Raw genomic sequence first — 16112 nt, forward strand, 5'->3', positions numbered from 1 at the left:
AAGTTAGACATAAAGAAATAACTTTAAAAATGTAGGGTTAGGGAGCGATAAGAAAACCGAAAAGAAGGTCTGGATGAATTTTTATACTTGTCTTTTTCATATAAAAATGTAAGCGGCTTTTGCTTGACGAACTAAATTAAAATAATACTTAAGCATTAAGCAGTAAAACATCGTACTTTTTCTCTTTCAAATGCTTCAATAACCCTTTTACAATTCCGTCTTTTTAAATAAATTCTTTTTCAAGCAAATTGCTTTGAATGTCCTTAAAAACTTCAATTGAAAGCTGATCCGGTAATCATCTCTTCTCGTCTACAAAAGCCACTTTACATTTTCCCCTTCTCGAAAGAGCAAATATTTAGCCATCAGAAAAAAGGGAGAGAATTTCATTTCTATTGCCAAAGCCGTAGAAGAAGCAATAATGGTCCACTCAGAGTAGTTCAACATGAAGTTCCACATTTTCCCCAGTTTTTCCATGCCTTCGTCTCTTCTTTTTAATTTTTTCAGCTGGAGCCGCCCACCCAAGTAGTAACAACTAGTTTTCGCCCTCGTGGCTCCTTTGCCAAGGCCCTTTGGTATCCTTTTTTACTGTATTTAAAGCAAATTAAACAAAATTGCGCGCAATAAAACTTAATGGCTAATTAAATGGGATGGGCTGGGCTGGGTCCACGGAACATCCTCTCGAAGGCAGGATAAAAAGAGGAAAGTGGAGAAAAATTGCAACAGTGGCCGCAGCAGCTGCTTGCAATTTCAATGAAGACCTTTTTGCATAATTTACAAGAGGCAAAAGTTGAGATAGAAATTTTTTCTGCTGCTGCTTGTGTTTTACAATAAGTGCCATTCGCTTTAATGAAATTGTCCAGTTATGTCTTCATGTGTGGGAAAATAAAATGGAAATATATTCAAATCAATGTTCTGTCTCTTTGGCGATGATTGGCATAATAAAGTTCGGTTTGGTTAACAAACATTTGAATTAGCTAGGAAATTTCTAAGAAATTGATTGGATTTTAAGAGTGTTAACCATATTTACCATGAAGTGTTGTATTGTGGTTTTTACCGACAAGTACGAGTCAGATTTTATTGCACATTCGTTTTTGCTTACCTAGAAAAGAAAGATATATATGTTAATAAAAAATAAATTATATTGTATTTCTTTCAAAACTTTGTTTATTAAATAATTGTTTTTCGTAGTCATCCGAAGTAGTGATTCTTGTATGTCTAAAATGTTTTTCCTCTCCGTCCTCTTAGTTCGAAATAAATTAGAGTATGATTCTGCTCCAATCTTTGTTAATTCTTTCAGGGAGATCTTTTGGCGTTACTCCTCACCCATTATGTCCGAATCCCACTTTGTCTACTTAACATTCTTGGACAAAACCCTAGCATAGTTCTTGATCCATTCACTGCCTTCGTTTTACTTTTATAATTTTAATTAGCCCGGTGTTGGTTATCTTTCGAGCTGCCTGCCTTACGCCCGATTTCTCGGAGGAGCCCCTGCCCCCCGCCCTGTTCCCCTATCTCGCCGGGATGTCTTGGCAGTCGGGCTCAGATAAGCGCGTTAAATTTCCAAATGGACAGCCAAGTGTCGGCCCCGAGAGCTCTGTAATCTGCATAAGAAAAAACCGAAAAACAGGAAAATAAAAGTGCAGCAGAAAGGAAGAGAAACTGAAGAAACCTCATGGGTAATTAGTGCATTTTAAACGTCTTTCGGTATTTGGCCCCGGCCACAGGCAGCCGCAGAATTGTGGTGCAAATTTTCCAGGCTATTTTAAGAGTTATGGGCATAGATAAATGGATTAGTCCGGGCCGAGAGATCGGTCTTAGGAGGGAGTTGCCCAGCGCAACAATCTTGCAGAAAGGCAGAATGGCGGGAAGGGACTTCGGAGTTGTAAAGCGCAAAACGTGGTTCAACTCGGACAGATCTGACTGGTAAACGCAGTCAAACGTGCGATAAATTCAGAGACCAAAGACCAGAAATAAAAGGAACAAATGTTAATTGGTTTGTGTCAATCTTGGGCTCGCTCCGCTACCTTCTCTTCGCAGCACCTCGTTCGGTTCTGTTCTGTTCTTCCGCCCTGGAGAAATTCATTTTGAATTCCCGGACAGATGAAGTTGTTTAGCTGCTGCTGCCTGGCGGTTTTCCTCCTGCTGCTAAGTTTTTGCAATTTTCATTTCAATTTCTGTGGCGTGGCTGCGGCGAGCCGCTGAAAGCGAAATGATGTTCGGACCATGGTCTATTAGAGACCGAATCCGAATCCGAGTAGGAATCCCCAGCCCCATTTCCATTTCCATCTTTATCTCCATCCACGATCCCAGATACAGATGCATTTCTATATCGCGGGCTCGTGGGTTCTGATTAGTTTGTTCGCCATGTTCATGGGATGACGGAAGTGCGCGTGGCGTATGAGTGGTAATTTCCTGAGAGGAAAGTGTCCGGCGTGGGTCACTTAGAGCCCATCTCTGTCTGGCCCTGACATCGCCTTTGGGGCTGAGAAGAATGCTGAGTCTAATTCGATTGGTCGGAGCAGGAAATTAGTTTACTACGCATACATCGATACTCGCAGTGAAATTGATTTTTAGAAGAAAACGTTTAACAGTTCATTGCGCACTGTAAAGATTACTAAAAAGGGGAAACATGTAAAGCTAAATCATATCTAGAGCAAATACACCTACGAACTAAAGTTAATTAAAAAGCTCATTTGCTTGTCAAATATTCTTTCACTCAATATTCTTTCATTCAATATTTTTTAACTTTAATTTGGAACAATTGTGTCTACATTTCCGGTTTTTAAATTGACAATACCAACTATGGTTTGAGCTTATAAGCTTTGTATACAAAGCAAAGTTATTTTCTATCGTAACCATCTACAAAATAGCCAGCAAACGAAGTCAACTTTCTAAGCCCGCTTCTGCCGAACATCTTACACCATAAATTAACCGAAAAAAGAACGTTACAAATAATTTGTCATGCGGCCAAGAAACACTTCCCGCTGCCGGCATCCAAAAGACACCAAGACACGAACTGTCTCCTGCCTCTACCTGCATTTGAAAAATGATCAAAAAGCGAAAATGCCGAAAACGAAACTGAGTCCCAGCAAACCAACCCCCCGCCCCCAGCTCCAAGCCCCCAGCCAAGTCAAATAGGCAAGGGGGATGGGGAGGGGAGGGGCGACGGCTTGGCATTGCCATTTTCGGGTCGCAAGTCCCTTCAACTTTTGTTTGATGTCCCTTAACTGTGTCCCCAGTCCAATCCCATCGGATCAGAGGATGAGGATGCGGGCCTTCAAGTGGCGGAGCAGAACGGCAGAGCGGCAGAGCGGCCTCCTTGAACCGCTCGCCTCAACTTGTTCCGAATGTCCGAAACTGTCCAAAATGTCTGTTCAAACTGTCCGGGCGCAGCTTTTATTGCCAAGCGATGGCAGCGGCAGAGTTGATTGCACTCCTTGCAAAAAACCAAAGCGAGTGCAAACATGAGGGAAAACTACAGTCGAGAACCTCGAATTTTAGATACCTAGGGCCAAAGGACTCGCTGTTTCCAAAAAGGTTGCCTACTTTTGGGGTACGGTTTCTTAGGATCAAAAATCACCATTTATTTTTAAATATCTTTTCATTTCTGAAATTTGGTGAAGGTTTTTTCTTTAAAATTTGTAGATCCTAATTATAAAACTGCGGGTACTGGGGATTTTAGTTCTTTAAAGCAATAAAAAAGGGTTTATCAGGAATTCAAAGGCAATTGTATTTAAGCGGACATTTCAACGATCTTTTTTCTTTTTTTTTTTTTTTTTAAATTTTAAATATATTTTTTTTTTTTTGTATTAACAAAGATTTTTTACTAGTAGTTTAAGTACATTAAAGTACAAATAATGGATTTATAGATCTTCGTGGGATCGGTGGATGTGCTCTTCGCCGTGCGGATAGGTCCTCGCTGGGGTTTGGATGTGCATCCTGTCAGCGTAACGACTGCTGTGTATATTAATTTGGTCCCCGATAGGTGTAGTCGAGCCGATGCTCGCCGAGTTGGTTCCACCCCCAATTTAGTGTTAAGGGATCATTGGGGGGTTGGCTTCGGCATTTGGCTTTGATGGGTGGTAGGCTCTGTAATGGTAGATGGGAGGGCACTGGTGGGAAGGGCCGGGGGAGAAAATGGTTTGATTTTTGAAGAGTCAGTGACACAATCTGCCAAAAATTTGATATATGCTCAGCAAGGACAGCATTGATTAAACGCTGGAATGGGTTTTATTGAAAAGGTCGATGTATTTCGGATGGCAAGAAAGGCGCAGGGGAAGATTTTATTTTATATATAGGCCCTCATGCCTACTTTGTCAATGCTTGTTTGACATCTAACCCGATGGTGTACGCTTGTCTCGAGCCGTGTGTGATCTGGTTGACCAGACGTGCCTGTTGGGGCAGCCGTGGATTTCGAAACCATTGGTGGCCGGTTTGATTTATACCTGCGGTACTGTCGGTAAAAAGGAAAAAAAATTTGGATTTGGGTGTTACTAAAATTCTACGAGCCCCTTTTGATTCTCAAAAATGATATTGAAAAGTCATGACACAGTCTGCCAAAAATTTAATAAAATTTCAAAAAGGAAAGGGAAAAAAAAAAAAAAAAAAAAAACACAAAAAAAAAAAAAAGTTCTGCTGATGCAGATGATGATGGCGATGATTCTGAGCCGGGGACATGAGTAATTAACACCCACGTGATAGTGGAGAGTGGGATCGGGAATCAGGAGCCGGGTCCACTGGCAACCACTTGACACTAAGCCAAGTCGGTGGCACAAGTGGGTGTGGGAGGTGTGAAAAGGCCTTTCGAGTGCCCCTGCCTCACAGCCATTTACATGCTACATTGTTGCCCCCAAGGGGAGTTATTTGATCAGCCCTAGCGATGGCAGCCCAATAGTATTATGTAATATGTATTGTGTTTAAATTATTGGCTTTCTAAGCGCATAAATTAAAATATCTTTTTTTAAACGGAAGGTATTTTTTTGTATTTCGAGTAACACGATTTTTTAAAATAAAGTAAACATTATTGGGAAAATGTATTGCTACTATTTTATTCCAACAAGCAAATTACTTGTATCAATGGCAAAATAATTAAGATAATAATAGTAATTATAATTCTTATATTCCAATCTCTGTGATATTGTTATGGTTTGAAAGTTTTGCTGTCTTAATGTTCATCTATTTTCAATAGCCTTTTTTTAAACAGCTAGTGACATTAATTAAACTGCTGCTAACTACAACTAAGCTTTTACATTTTAGATGGCTCATTGACACATTTTTTATTTTTATTGATCTATGGATCTTAGCAAAAAGAGCTAAACGGATAAGCCTGCTCTTTATTGCTTAATTAAACTGAATTAGCCATAAAAACTCATTTGACATATCCAGGTTGCAATTGTAAGCGCTCCTTAGTTAATTAAATTTTTAAATTCCGTTCGATAGTTTCCAAATTTTTGGTGGCACATTCCCATCGCCAGCTTGGCCTTCAAGTGCCTCTGGAACCGAATTGCAGACCACCGCACCGCACCGCACCGAAACCGAAACCGAAAGGAGCTCCTCACTGCCCGTCAAGTGTGTGGTCTTCGGTCTTTGGTCTTGGGTCTCGGTCCCTCGGATCTGGAGTCTGGAATCTGGGATCTGGGATCTGGGATGCACTGCAGTGCGACAGTCGCTGATACGCACACTTCACATTGAATTTCCATTTGCTGCCGGCCGGCCAAAGTGGCCAAGCACGGCTACTTGGAGCTGGATCCGCAGAACGGCTCTGGCTGCGTTGATTTCCATCGATTTTCTAGACACTTTGATTGTTTTATTGTTGCATTAAGTGCTCGAGGCCCTGTCCGGCATTCGTCCATGGGCGACCAACCACAAAAATGCAATTGACACTTTGGTGTGAAGTGCTTAGCCCGGCTCGTTGCCTGTTGCTAGTTTCTGGTTGCTGGTTTCTGGTTGCTGCGGGCCCTCCGCCTGATTTCTGTTTAATAGATACATTTGCATTTCAGAGATGCGTCTTGCTCTGGGCCATTATGATGGGGCTCTGGCGTTTCGGACCGCTCTGTTCGGGCATTTTTCTAGCTGGCTGCCTGCCTCCGCCTGAGTGGAAAATTGTTTTTGGTTAATTCCTAAGTTCTACAAAGGGGGTCTAAAAGGGGTCTAAAAGGGGGCTGGTTACGAGATGTCTGGCGTGTCTGCGGTGGGGCAGCCTGTTTGGTATGCCGTGGGTAAAGATACTTGGCCGGGATGCTGCTCACAAAAGGCCTTAATCGATTAGCGGCCAGCAGGGATTGAATGTTTGAGTGGCTTTATGGGGGCGGTAGAGCCTATTTTATTGAGAGAAAAGCCTTTATTTCAATGAAGTTAAAGTTAATACCTTCTTAGGAAATGTTAAAAATACTTCACACGTGAGTTTTAAAAAATTTGTTGCGAGAATTTTTGAGTCGGAAAACAAAATGTTAAATATATTTTGTTCCTTTTATGAAGATCATCAAATGTGTCACAAAACGTAAACCATACAGGTTTAACTGTTTAATAAGTAAACTTTCACGTAGGTGTTTTTAAAACAAAATGCACTTTATATGCACGACTGCAGTGCTTAAACTAAATATATTATTACTTTTATGAGCTTCAAGTTGTGCACTCTTACAGAAAAGTATAAACAATATTTATACAGGGTGTAAGAGGTTTATCTACGTAAACTATATGGGTTTTCCATTTTCAATATGTTTACTTAAAGACTTTTTTTTTAAGAGAATAGTAAATAACAGGAGTGTGCACAGATAGAATTGCTTTCCGATCTTTATACTCCTTTTAGATAAAATTGCAAACAAATTTTCCAGGGTGATAGAAAGAGCTTTCTCCTCTGTAAACTTTACAGTCTTGACTTTTCAATATGTGGACTTTCAGGCAGGTGTTCTTTAAAGGCTCGCGCAGAAATGCTCTTATCCTGCTTAACCCACTTAAACCAACCAACCGCCGTTCGGACAGGGCCCAATTCAGAGTCCACAGATGGGACAGGGCACTCATGCACAGCGCTGTCCATGACAACAGCAGCGATGACAATTCTGAACTGAAAAGGGGGCTGAGTCGGAGGTTGGGAGGTTGGTGGGTGGATGGCAGTGGTGACCACTTTGCACCAACCCAGTCAACTCGCGCCAACGTCTGACTTCTGCTCCACATATCTGCGCTGTTGTATAAATACACCCCCGGCTATAACTGTCAGTGTCAATAGGGTTTCCCTGCATCCGTGCACCGTGCACCATGCCCCTCCCCCTCCCCCATTACCCTTTACCCATTTGCCAGTGTCCTGGGGACTGGCAGCGCAGGATGTGACAACAACAACACAAACAATTACACCTACAACAGCAGCGAGTAAATATCGTTTGCAATCGAAACCATCGAAGCCAAATGCCTTTCGCCATTCACACTTAAACAAATTTAAACGCGCTCAAGTGCAGCGTGGCATAGATTAACATGGTTAAGCCAAAATACATGAAATTTGGTTAGGTATTTGAGGTGCCACAAAAATCTCAGGTTCCTTCTAATCGCCTCTTAGACCATTTTTCACGTTTTTATCTTAGTCCCAATAAAATATTTTGATAATACATTTAAACGATCACACATTGCCTTCTATCAGTCTTTAAATATAATTAAAGAAATATTTAAATACCCAAATAATAAGCAAATTCAATAAAACAAACACAACATTAATTGTCCTTATGAACTTGATTAATTTTTTAAAAATAAATACAAAACTTGTTTGATGTATTCTTTTAAAAAAACTTTATGTTATCTAATAAAAAAGTTAAATCTTGTAGTATCTTTTAGATAACCTATCCATTAGTAATATTTTTTCCGAGTGCCATCTGTGTTATGACCGAGTCAGCTGGCTGGGAGTTTGAACTCCAGATTCGTGGCATATGGCATATGCCACGCAGTCGTTTTCAACGCTGCGGTTTAAGCCGATTTTGCGATTTTCAGTTTGCACAACACACGCGAAAAGGCCCAGAAAGACCTGGCTCTGATTTCTTTTGGCCCGTGGCACATGCGATGGATAATTGCCGCAAGATTTGCCCGCCGAGTCATGAATAATTTCGCCAGCGAATTATTTTTATTATTAACGCCCAGGCTGTGGCTGCAGGAATTGGTTTCAGGACTCAGGACGACCGACCGCAGACCGAATTTCTGTTTTTTTCGAGTATTTGCGGTGGAGAATATTATATGCGAATCGCGAATAAATGGGTGAGAAGACGAAATGAACTGTTTCTGTATTGTTTTTGCGGTTTCTGGGTGAGACAGTTGTTGTCGATAGTAGTGTTAAAAAAATAAACCAAAACAAAATAAATCAATTAAAAAAAAAAAGTAATTCAAAAGACTAAATCGATAGAAAAAAACATATGATAGAAAAGGCTTATATATATAAAGACCAATAAAAGTTGTTTTCTATATTTTCTTAAACAATCCATTCTTAAAAAAATAACTCATTTAAAATGTATGCTTGCTGTTCTATTCGATTTGTTTAGATTTACATTACAATGGCAACTTGTTACGGCATTGCTCAGCACATTAACACCTTTTCAAAGTCTTCGGAGATTTTTATTGCCCCCTGAGCCTGCTTCTCACAACCTAAATTAGCAAAATTTAACGCATCGCAAATTTTTAGCGGCTCCTTCACAGCAAACTCCTTTTTGTTACTTTTCCGCCCGTCATCTTGGGCTGAAGGAAAAGGGGCGCGGCTGTCGTGGGGCAAATAGTAGGAGTCTCGGAAAGCTGGCAAAGCAAAAAGCGCAAAGCAAGCTGAAAATTGCTTAATCCTGCTGACAAGACGGACTAGCACTAAAAAAGGGAATTAAATGGCCAGAGTAAGAGCCGGAAGGGGTAGAGGATCACCCAAGTCCAGACGTTCTTTATGAGAAAAGCCGCCGAAACAAAACAGAATGCACTCGGAGAAATAATGGACATTATACGCCTTTGAACCAGATTAAAGTTCCTTTTAACTGATCGATACATATTTAAATTACAGCTTTAATTGATACAAAAATACATAGAATATTAACTGTTTTTACTTTCATAAATTGTTTTACTTTCATAACTGTTTGAAATACATTTTTATTAACCATTATTTTTTTAATTGTTAAAAATTACTTAATTTATAAGTATATTAGAATATTGGAATTTTGTTTACTTTTATATATATTGTATGACTCTATCATATAGCTGCCATAAGGGCGATCGAACAATTTATCAGAAAATCGACCTATCTTCAATAGAATATTTAGCTTTTGTAACACCTGCAAGGGTATGTAAACTTTGGCTTGCCGAAGTTAAGAAATAACAAAGTTATAATAATTTTTTCCTTTTCCAATTGTTTCTATGGGGCTATATTATATATAAATTTAAATTTCGATCACTTATAAAATCGGATAAAATTGTGACTCTATAAATACAAGTGTAAGCTTGATGCGCAGTGATTATAAATAAAAAATGATAAATAAGGCAGAATTTAGTATTGTTGGTATTGGTGTTCGCAATTGGAATGAAGTCTTTTAAAAATGTTGAACTGAGAAAGGTACATGGTATCTTCAGTATTCTTCAATGTTTACTTTTGTTTATCCTTGGTTTTTTAATTTTCTGCATTTTTGCAAGGAGACGTGTGGAAGAGGGAGATTTCTGCTGACAGAAGGCGTTTCTGCGCATAATTATGCAAGCGGGGAATGGGCGAAAAGAGCAGGGCCTTACTTTCGGGGTAATAAAGCAATGAATCACCAGCTCGCAGACAACTGGACCTTCAGTGGGTTCCGTTCCCCCTTTCCAGTTATACGCCCTGGTTCAGGGCCCATCCTGGAACTTGGGTTCCGAGTGGGGAAAATGTTGACGCATCGTAACATCGGTTATTTGTGGCCTTGAGCAACAAATGCGGTAATTGAGTTTCGTGTTTTATGATTATAGTTTGCTAGCTTTATTAGCTGCTCGCAAAAGAGGCTCGCTTTCAATAGAAATGTTTCGCCTCGGAAATTGTGCTTTAAGGTTCGCTCTGATCGTATAATTAGAATGATGAGGCGGTGGCCCTAAAAATCCTTTAGCTCTCCTCTGTGTAATTGAATAGTTTTTCGACCTGTGAGTGCTGGCCGTAAATCATTCGGTTGTAAAGCGCTCTAAAAGGGTTTATTGTCCTTATTTTTACGGCTGGGTTACGGTCAAGTGGTTTTCGAGTCCTTAAGCTTTATATTTATTGAACACCGAGCTTTCAATTTACTGTAATGGCAAAATCGGGGGTTAATAAAAAAGTAGCCTAAGGTATGTTGCCCTTCCGCCTTTATGAAATTAAAAATTAGAAAATTGAAATCGTATTTAATAGGATGCTTATCCTTAAATGTATTAATTAGAAATGGCAACAGAAAAACAATTAGATGTCTCTTATGTTACCCCATTTGGGCTCATTTTATTTGATTATAAATTGGTTTGCACTAATCTAAGTTCATAGGTACAAATTTAAATAGATCATTTTTAAACGTAAATCTCTTTACTTGCTCTTCAGGTGAATAATTCAAACACTCCATGACAAAGACTCGAGCTAAAAGAAAAGGTAATTATTAGCATTTCGCACCATGACCAATTCTCCTGTTCGCAGAGACTTCATGACTTCATTGCCATTGTTTTATCGGCCTGCGAAATCAGTTCGGCTGGAAAAATCACATGAGCGCGACCACATCATAAATGTCAAGTCGGCGAGAATTATGACACACACGGGGGATAGGATAGGAGAACCTCCGGCGGAGGACTCGGGAGGAGGGCACTGCCTTTGCGCCTTATGAAGTCGTAGAGCAGCCAGCTGGAGGGATCGGGGTCGCCTCATATCTGGACTCGAGATTTCGTGGTCCGTGACCATTTGGAAATGTGATAATTGCAGGCAGCCCAGGCTGCACAGCAAGCTGTCAAGCTTTCGAGCTACACTTAGAACACATTTTGGGATATATAAATATTTTTTAGATTCTGAATTCAGAATTTAATTAGCTGTTTCTCATATTACATATAAAAACATACTCAATTTTAAAAGGTTATTAAATAAACGTATAAATGTATAGAAAGATTAGCGGTTTGTTTTTAATTTTAATAAAACTAATATTTTTTCAAAAATCCAAAGTAATGCAATATCAAAATTTAAAGAAAAAATGTTATCATATTCCATTTAGTGCATCTCTTTAATTTTGTATAGCTAAAGCTTACAAAAACAGTAGGTCCATTTACAATTCGAATTTGCTTTTTTTCCGATTGACTATTGTCTGCATTTTGTTTTCCAAGTGCGCCAGAAAGGAGCTGTAATGAGGCTTGAGGTGGGCTGGGGATGGGGATGGGGATCGTTGGGTTCTCTATATGTACTCTGCTGTTTGCAGCTTTCTGACACAAAAGTGCAGCTGGGCTTGGCTCCTGCGAGTTCTCTTTTCGGGCTCCACCTCCAACGACTTCTTTCGCCCCTTATCTCCGGCAGCTACTGTTGCACATTTCGCATTTAATGTGACAATGTCACTTTGTTTGTGCCCCGGCTATCTGACTGTTAATTTCCAAGACTCCGGCAAGTTCACACTCTTAATTGGATTTGAAAGTGCAGCAGGCGCAGTTGACACCTTCTCCTCTTTCTGCGGCACCTCCTTTCCCACCTGACAGCTGATTAGGCCCGACTCCTGCGAATGGGGTTAACGTTAACCCCATAAGGCGTACAAAAGTCCGCCTCTTTTCGTGGATCCGTTAATGAGCTTAGCAGCGCTACATGATAATGCTTGGGAACGGAGATCGGAAGATGCGGAGAATCACTAACGGTGGCAAAGACAAAAGCGTTATGGGTCTTTTAACTGATAGAATCTAAGCTGCAACTATCAAAACAAATAAAAAAAACACAACTGAAGAGGTTCACCAAAAATATTAAAAGAAACAGCTTGAGAAATATTTAAAAATCGTTTCCATTTGGTATCAAAATTATCATGGTATGGTATCTCAAGAATCACGGTTATGAAATTGGACTCTTGAACCATTTAATTTGAATAATACTCACGACTAATATGCCTTAATAAATTTGTGTATCTTTCATACCAACTACCTTAAATACATACAAAAATAGTTATTATGTTGAAAGTAAGAAAGATTTCGACTTTTGAACTGTGACCCATTTATGCAAAAAATACAGCTTTTAAATTATTCATTCATGTCAGAATTTTCAACCTAATTCGATTTACAATTCAACTTCCTATCGTTAATTTTATATTACAAAATCTGTGGTCTTTAATCAACCAACAGTTAAAAAAGCCTAACTGCAATTGCCATTAGAAAAATATTTGACAAAGCCACAAAGCATCAAAAAGCCACAGCCACAAAATGCAGCTAAATTTCGAATGGATTCAATGTGACTGCTGTTAAATGGCGTTTAATTTGGCAGTTGATGGAGAGTCCGCGGGGCTCAAAAGCTGCTGCTCTATAAATATGCAAAAAAATGATGAGCATCTGAAAGTCACAAAAGCCGGAGGATGAGTGACCGACCGACTGAATGGGATGAATGAGTGAGCCCTGGACCGTAATTCCCCTCACTCGGGACACGTAATCCCGAGTCCCAGCCACGACATTTCTCTTTGGACACTTACTTTTCCATATTTCATTGCAGGCCCGCATATATTTAACTGGGAGTGGCAAAAGAAAAGCGAAAAATCGAACAAGTAATGGGTCAACATTGAGTTGCACTTTTAAGGCAGTGTACAAATAAAAACCCACAGAAGAATCCGAACTGAAAATCGAAGCAAATGTAACAGCAAAGTGAAAACATATCGAATGAATGAGCACAGTACGGCAGACTAAACAGAAGTTTACATTGGATTCAATTCGGATTTGGATTTCCCCAACTGCGCAGCCAACACTTTTCGCATTGGCAACGAAACAATTGAAAAAGCCGCAAAACCGCACCACAATAAAATTAGCTACAAAATCTAATCAAAGGACCCCGAGGCGCCAATGACAACAATAGCAACAAATAGGAGAGCATGTAATTACATCAGGAAAACAGCACAGAGCCAACAAAAGAAACAACCAATTGAACCAAACTGCAGCGAAAATCGAAATTGAAAATTAATTTCAAATTAATTTCAAATTCACAAAAGCGATAAATTTTGCGCAACACTCGTGACACACACACAAAATACGAGAATTGGACGGGTCAAATAGGGTTGACGAGGAGGGGTCAGGAGGGGAAAGATCGGGACTTCCTGGGTGTTCGACCTGCAAATGTCGAAAATACCTGTCAAATAAACAGACAACACAGTCGGTGGCAAGCAGCTGGTAAATAGCTGAGAAACTCGGGCCATTCAACGGTTAAAAACACTATTTAAATAAATATTAAAATTTACCAAACAATATTAGCATGTAAATGATAAATTAGGTTACAAATTAATCGTATTTAAATAAGTAAAACTATGGTCGGGTAATGAATACTTATTTTACCAATTAAAAAATAATTGTTAAATCGCTTGAAAATGTTTCTTAAAATGTCGAAGAAACTTCTATTCTGGTCAAAAACAAATTTGAAAAATAGTTTATATGAAAATAGTTTGCGAGCAAAGTGAGAAAGTACAAACCTCAAATAAAAAACATTTAGTACCCACTGATACACACATGTGGACAGATAGTGTCACCACCACAGCTGGCCAATTCCATAAATGTTCGCAAACCAAATTCAGTAGATTGCCCAAGTGGCTGACGGCAGAGGGGTTGGGGTCGAAAAGCAATTATGTCGGAGATATGCTGCTGAGGTGCACGTCAGTCAGTCACTCAGATTCAAACTCAGACCCAGGCTCTGACTCGAAAGTCAATCGAGTTCCCAGTGGCCGAATTCATTGACAACTGTGTGGGATACTGAGGATATAGGTGGGGGGAACCCCCATATTGCGGGCGCTCCGAGGAAAAACAATTAATTACTATCTCGATAGGAGCTTTGGCCATATGGTCATCATAAACACGGAAACACCGCTCTCAGATAAGGTCCAAGTACCATCGAATGATCGGTCTTATCAATGCAGTTGTCTGGGAATTAACAATTCACGGTCACAACAAATTTTGCACACCCACATATTAATTATGGCGTATAAATATAACATATTTATTTTTATTATAACCAACAAAATCCTAGAAAAAGCAGGGAAGGTACAAAAAATACAACACAGTATTGAAAACGTATTAAAAGCCATAAGAGAAAATCTGAAGCCGAAGCTTATATACCCTTTCAGCTTTTTTATTTTAATTTCCAGACGGTTCCAACTTATAAGATTCTTTAGATAAAAAGTAGAATTTGGGAAAATTCCGTTAAATAGCTTTAAAACTGAATAGGTAGTTTGCGAAGAAACAACAAACAGAAAAATATGGCTAGTAGATCTGATCAAGAGTATATATACCTTATAGGGTCGGTCCTTCTACCTATTACATACTTCTCAACGAATGCAGTATACCATTTTACTCTACGAGTAACGGGCATAAAAACCTTGCATATTTTTGTTCAGCTTTAATTGCAAATTTGCGCGGCCACATAAAATAATGACAGAGCCCAGCGCCGAAAAAATAACAATATTTGTATATGTGCAAAGAGAAATCCGAAATACCGATAATAGCTATGTGAAAAAAGCTTATTTGTTAAGGTTTATCAGGCGGAAAATAAAAAAACACTAAAAGCAATGAGGTTGTGCTGGGGATTGGATTGAACGAAAGGGAGTTTCAAAAACAAAAACCTGATTAAGATACAATAGAAATGTATTTTAATTTGACAATTGGGAAGTGCAGTAAAATAATAGGACATTGTAATTTTTTTTATTTATCAGAAACTATTTAACAAATTTTCTATTTTCCTTTCAACATTTTCAAATTTTTTACCTAAACAAAGACAAAATAATGTTTAAATATATTATTTATAACCTCAGTCTCTTGTAGACTTATACTCTATTCGTCTCCACTGTAACCTGGCATATGCAAATGTGATGCGGCCTGGCCAGACAAATTTCATTATTATTTCACACCCCAAACAGAGATCTGAGCCCACAATCCGCAATTCCAGTATCCCGATGCCACCCAAAAAACGCATTTTGGTATGTAAATATTTTGGCGCGTGCTCGGAGTACAGGGAAACTATGAACAGAGCGGAGATTGGAGGGGATGTCAGGAACTGGTGCCAATATTTGCCTGTTTTTTGTTTAATTAAAACATTTTCCCCAATATTTTTACAGGCTTCATATGGAAGAAAAATCTTTCCCTGCCCTTGTACGCTTGGATTTTTCCCATAAATGAAATGCAAATTTTCCCTTATATAGGCAAGGGGCCCAAATCCAATACACATGAAATATTGAACGCAAACAATTATGTGAAGGAGAAATGGCCATAGGTGTAATAAAATATTCGTTTTATTCACTTTCAGTGATTTATTTTGGGCTTACGGGTTAGAGGGATTTTTGTTTATTATTGAAATTAAAACTTGTTTGTTTACCTTCTTGACTGTTTATTATTATAAAATCTGGACTGTATAAAATTAATTATAGCTCAAAAAACAGTGGATGTTATTCAAAGTTTTGCTAGCGTAGGGAATCAGGGCGTAGGTAAAATAACCGAGTTAAATAATGAAAATTTGGACTCTTTCCACTATTGGACATTTGAATAGCTTGCCAATTAACAGCTTCACCTTGCCCAAGATAGCAAACTAATTAGAAAGGCCGATAAGGCCTTTCAATCTAATTAAAAGCCATCAAGTAACAAATTGAAAGATAAACTCAATTTACATGGCATAATCTCCTCAATAAAAACAATATCCAAAAACCAACATTATTCCCACACATGGAGGGCTGCCATTAAAAGCCCCCGCGCCAAAAATAAAAACCGAGACCGACCAAACAAAACTCGGCCATAAAGTCCATTAGTGGCCGTTTTGCATACGCAATGGGCCAAAGTGGGCGGTGCCGGGCGGCGGAGGCGTGGCCGGGGGCTAGAGGAAGCTAAAATTGCGGTCAATGTGACAAGTTACCAGAGGGTCCAGAGTTTCCAGGCTGACCACCACAGCGCTGCATGTAAAACTCATTTGGTGGCTGATAATTGCGTGCGTC

At 39.3% G+C, this 16112-nt stretch overlaps 1 protein-coding gene across 4 annotated transcripts in view; it reads right to left on the reverse strand.

Moving 5' to 3' along the window:
• LOC108041505 (flocculation protein FLO11) overlaps positions 1 to 16112 on the reverse strand; it is a 130692-nt gene that overhangs the window by 87229 nt on the left and 27351 nt on the right. The window lies entirely within an intron of this gene.

Source organism: Drosophila rhopaloa, unplaced genomic scaffold, assembly GCF_018152115.1.
Source record: "Drosophila rhopaloa isolate 14029-0021.01 unplaced genomic scaffold, ASM1815211v1 contig_47, whole genome shotgun sequence".
In the NCBI taxonomy this organism is placed as follows: domain Eukaryota; kingdom Metazoa; phylum Arthropoda; class Insecta; order Diptera; family Drosophilidae; genus Drosophila; species Drosophila rhopaloa.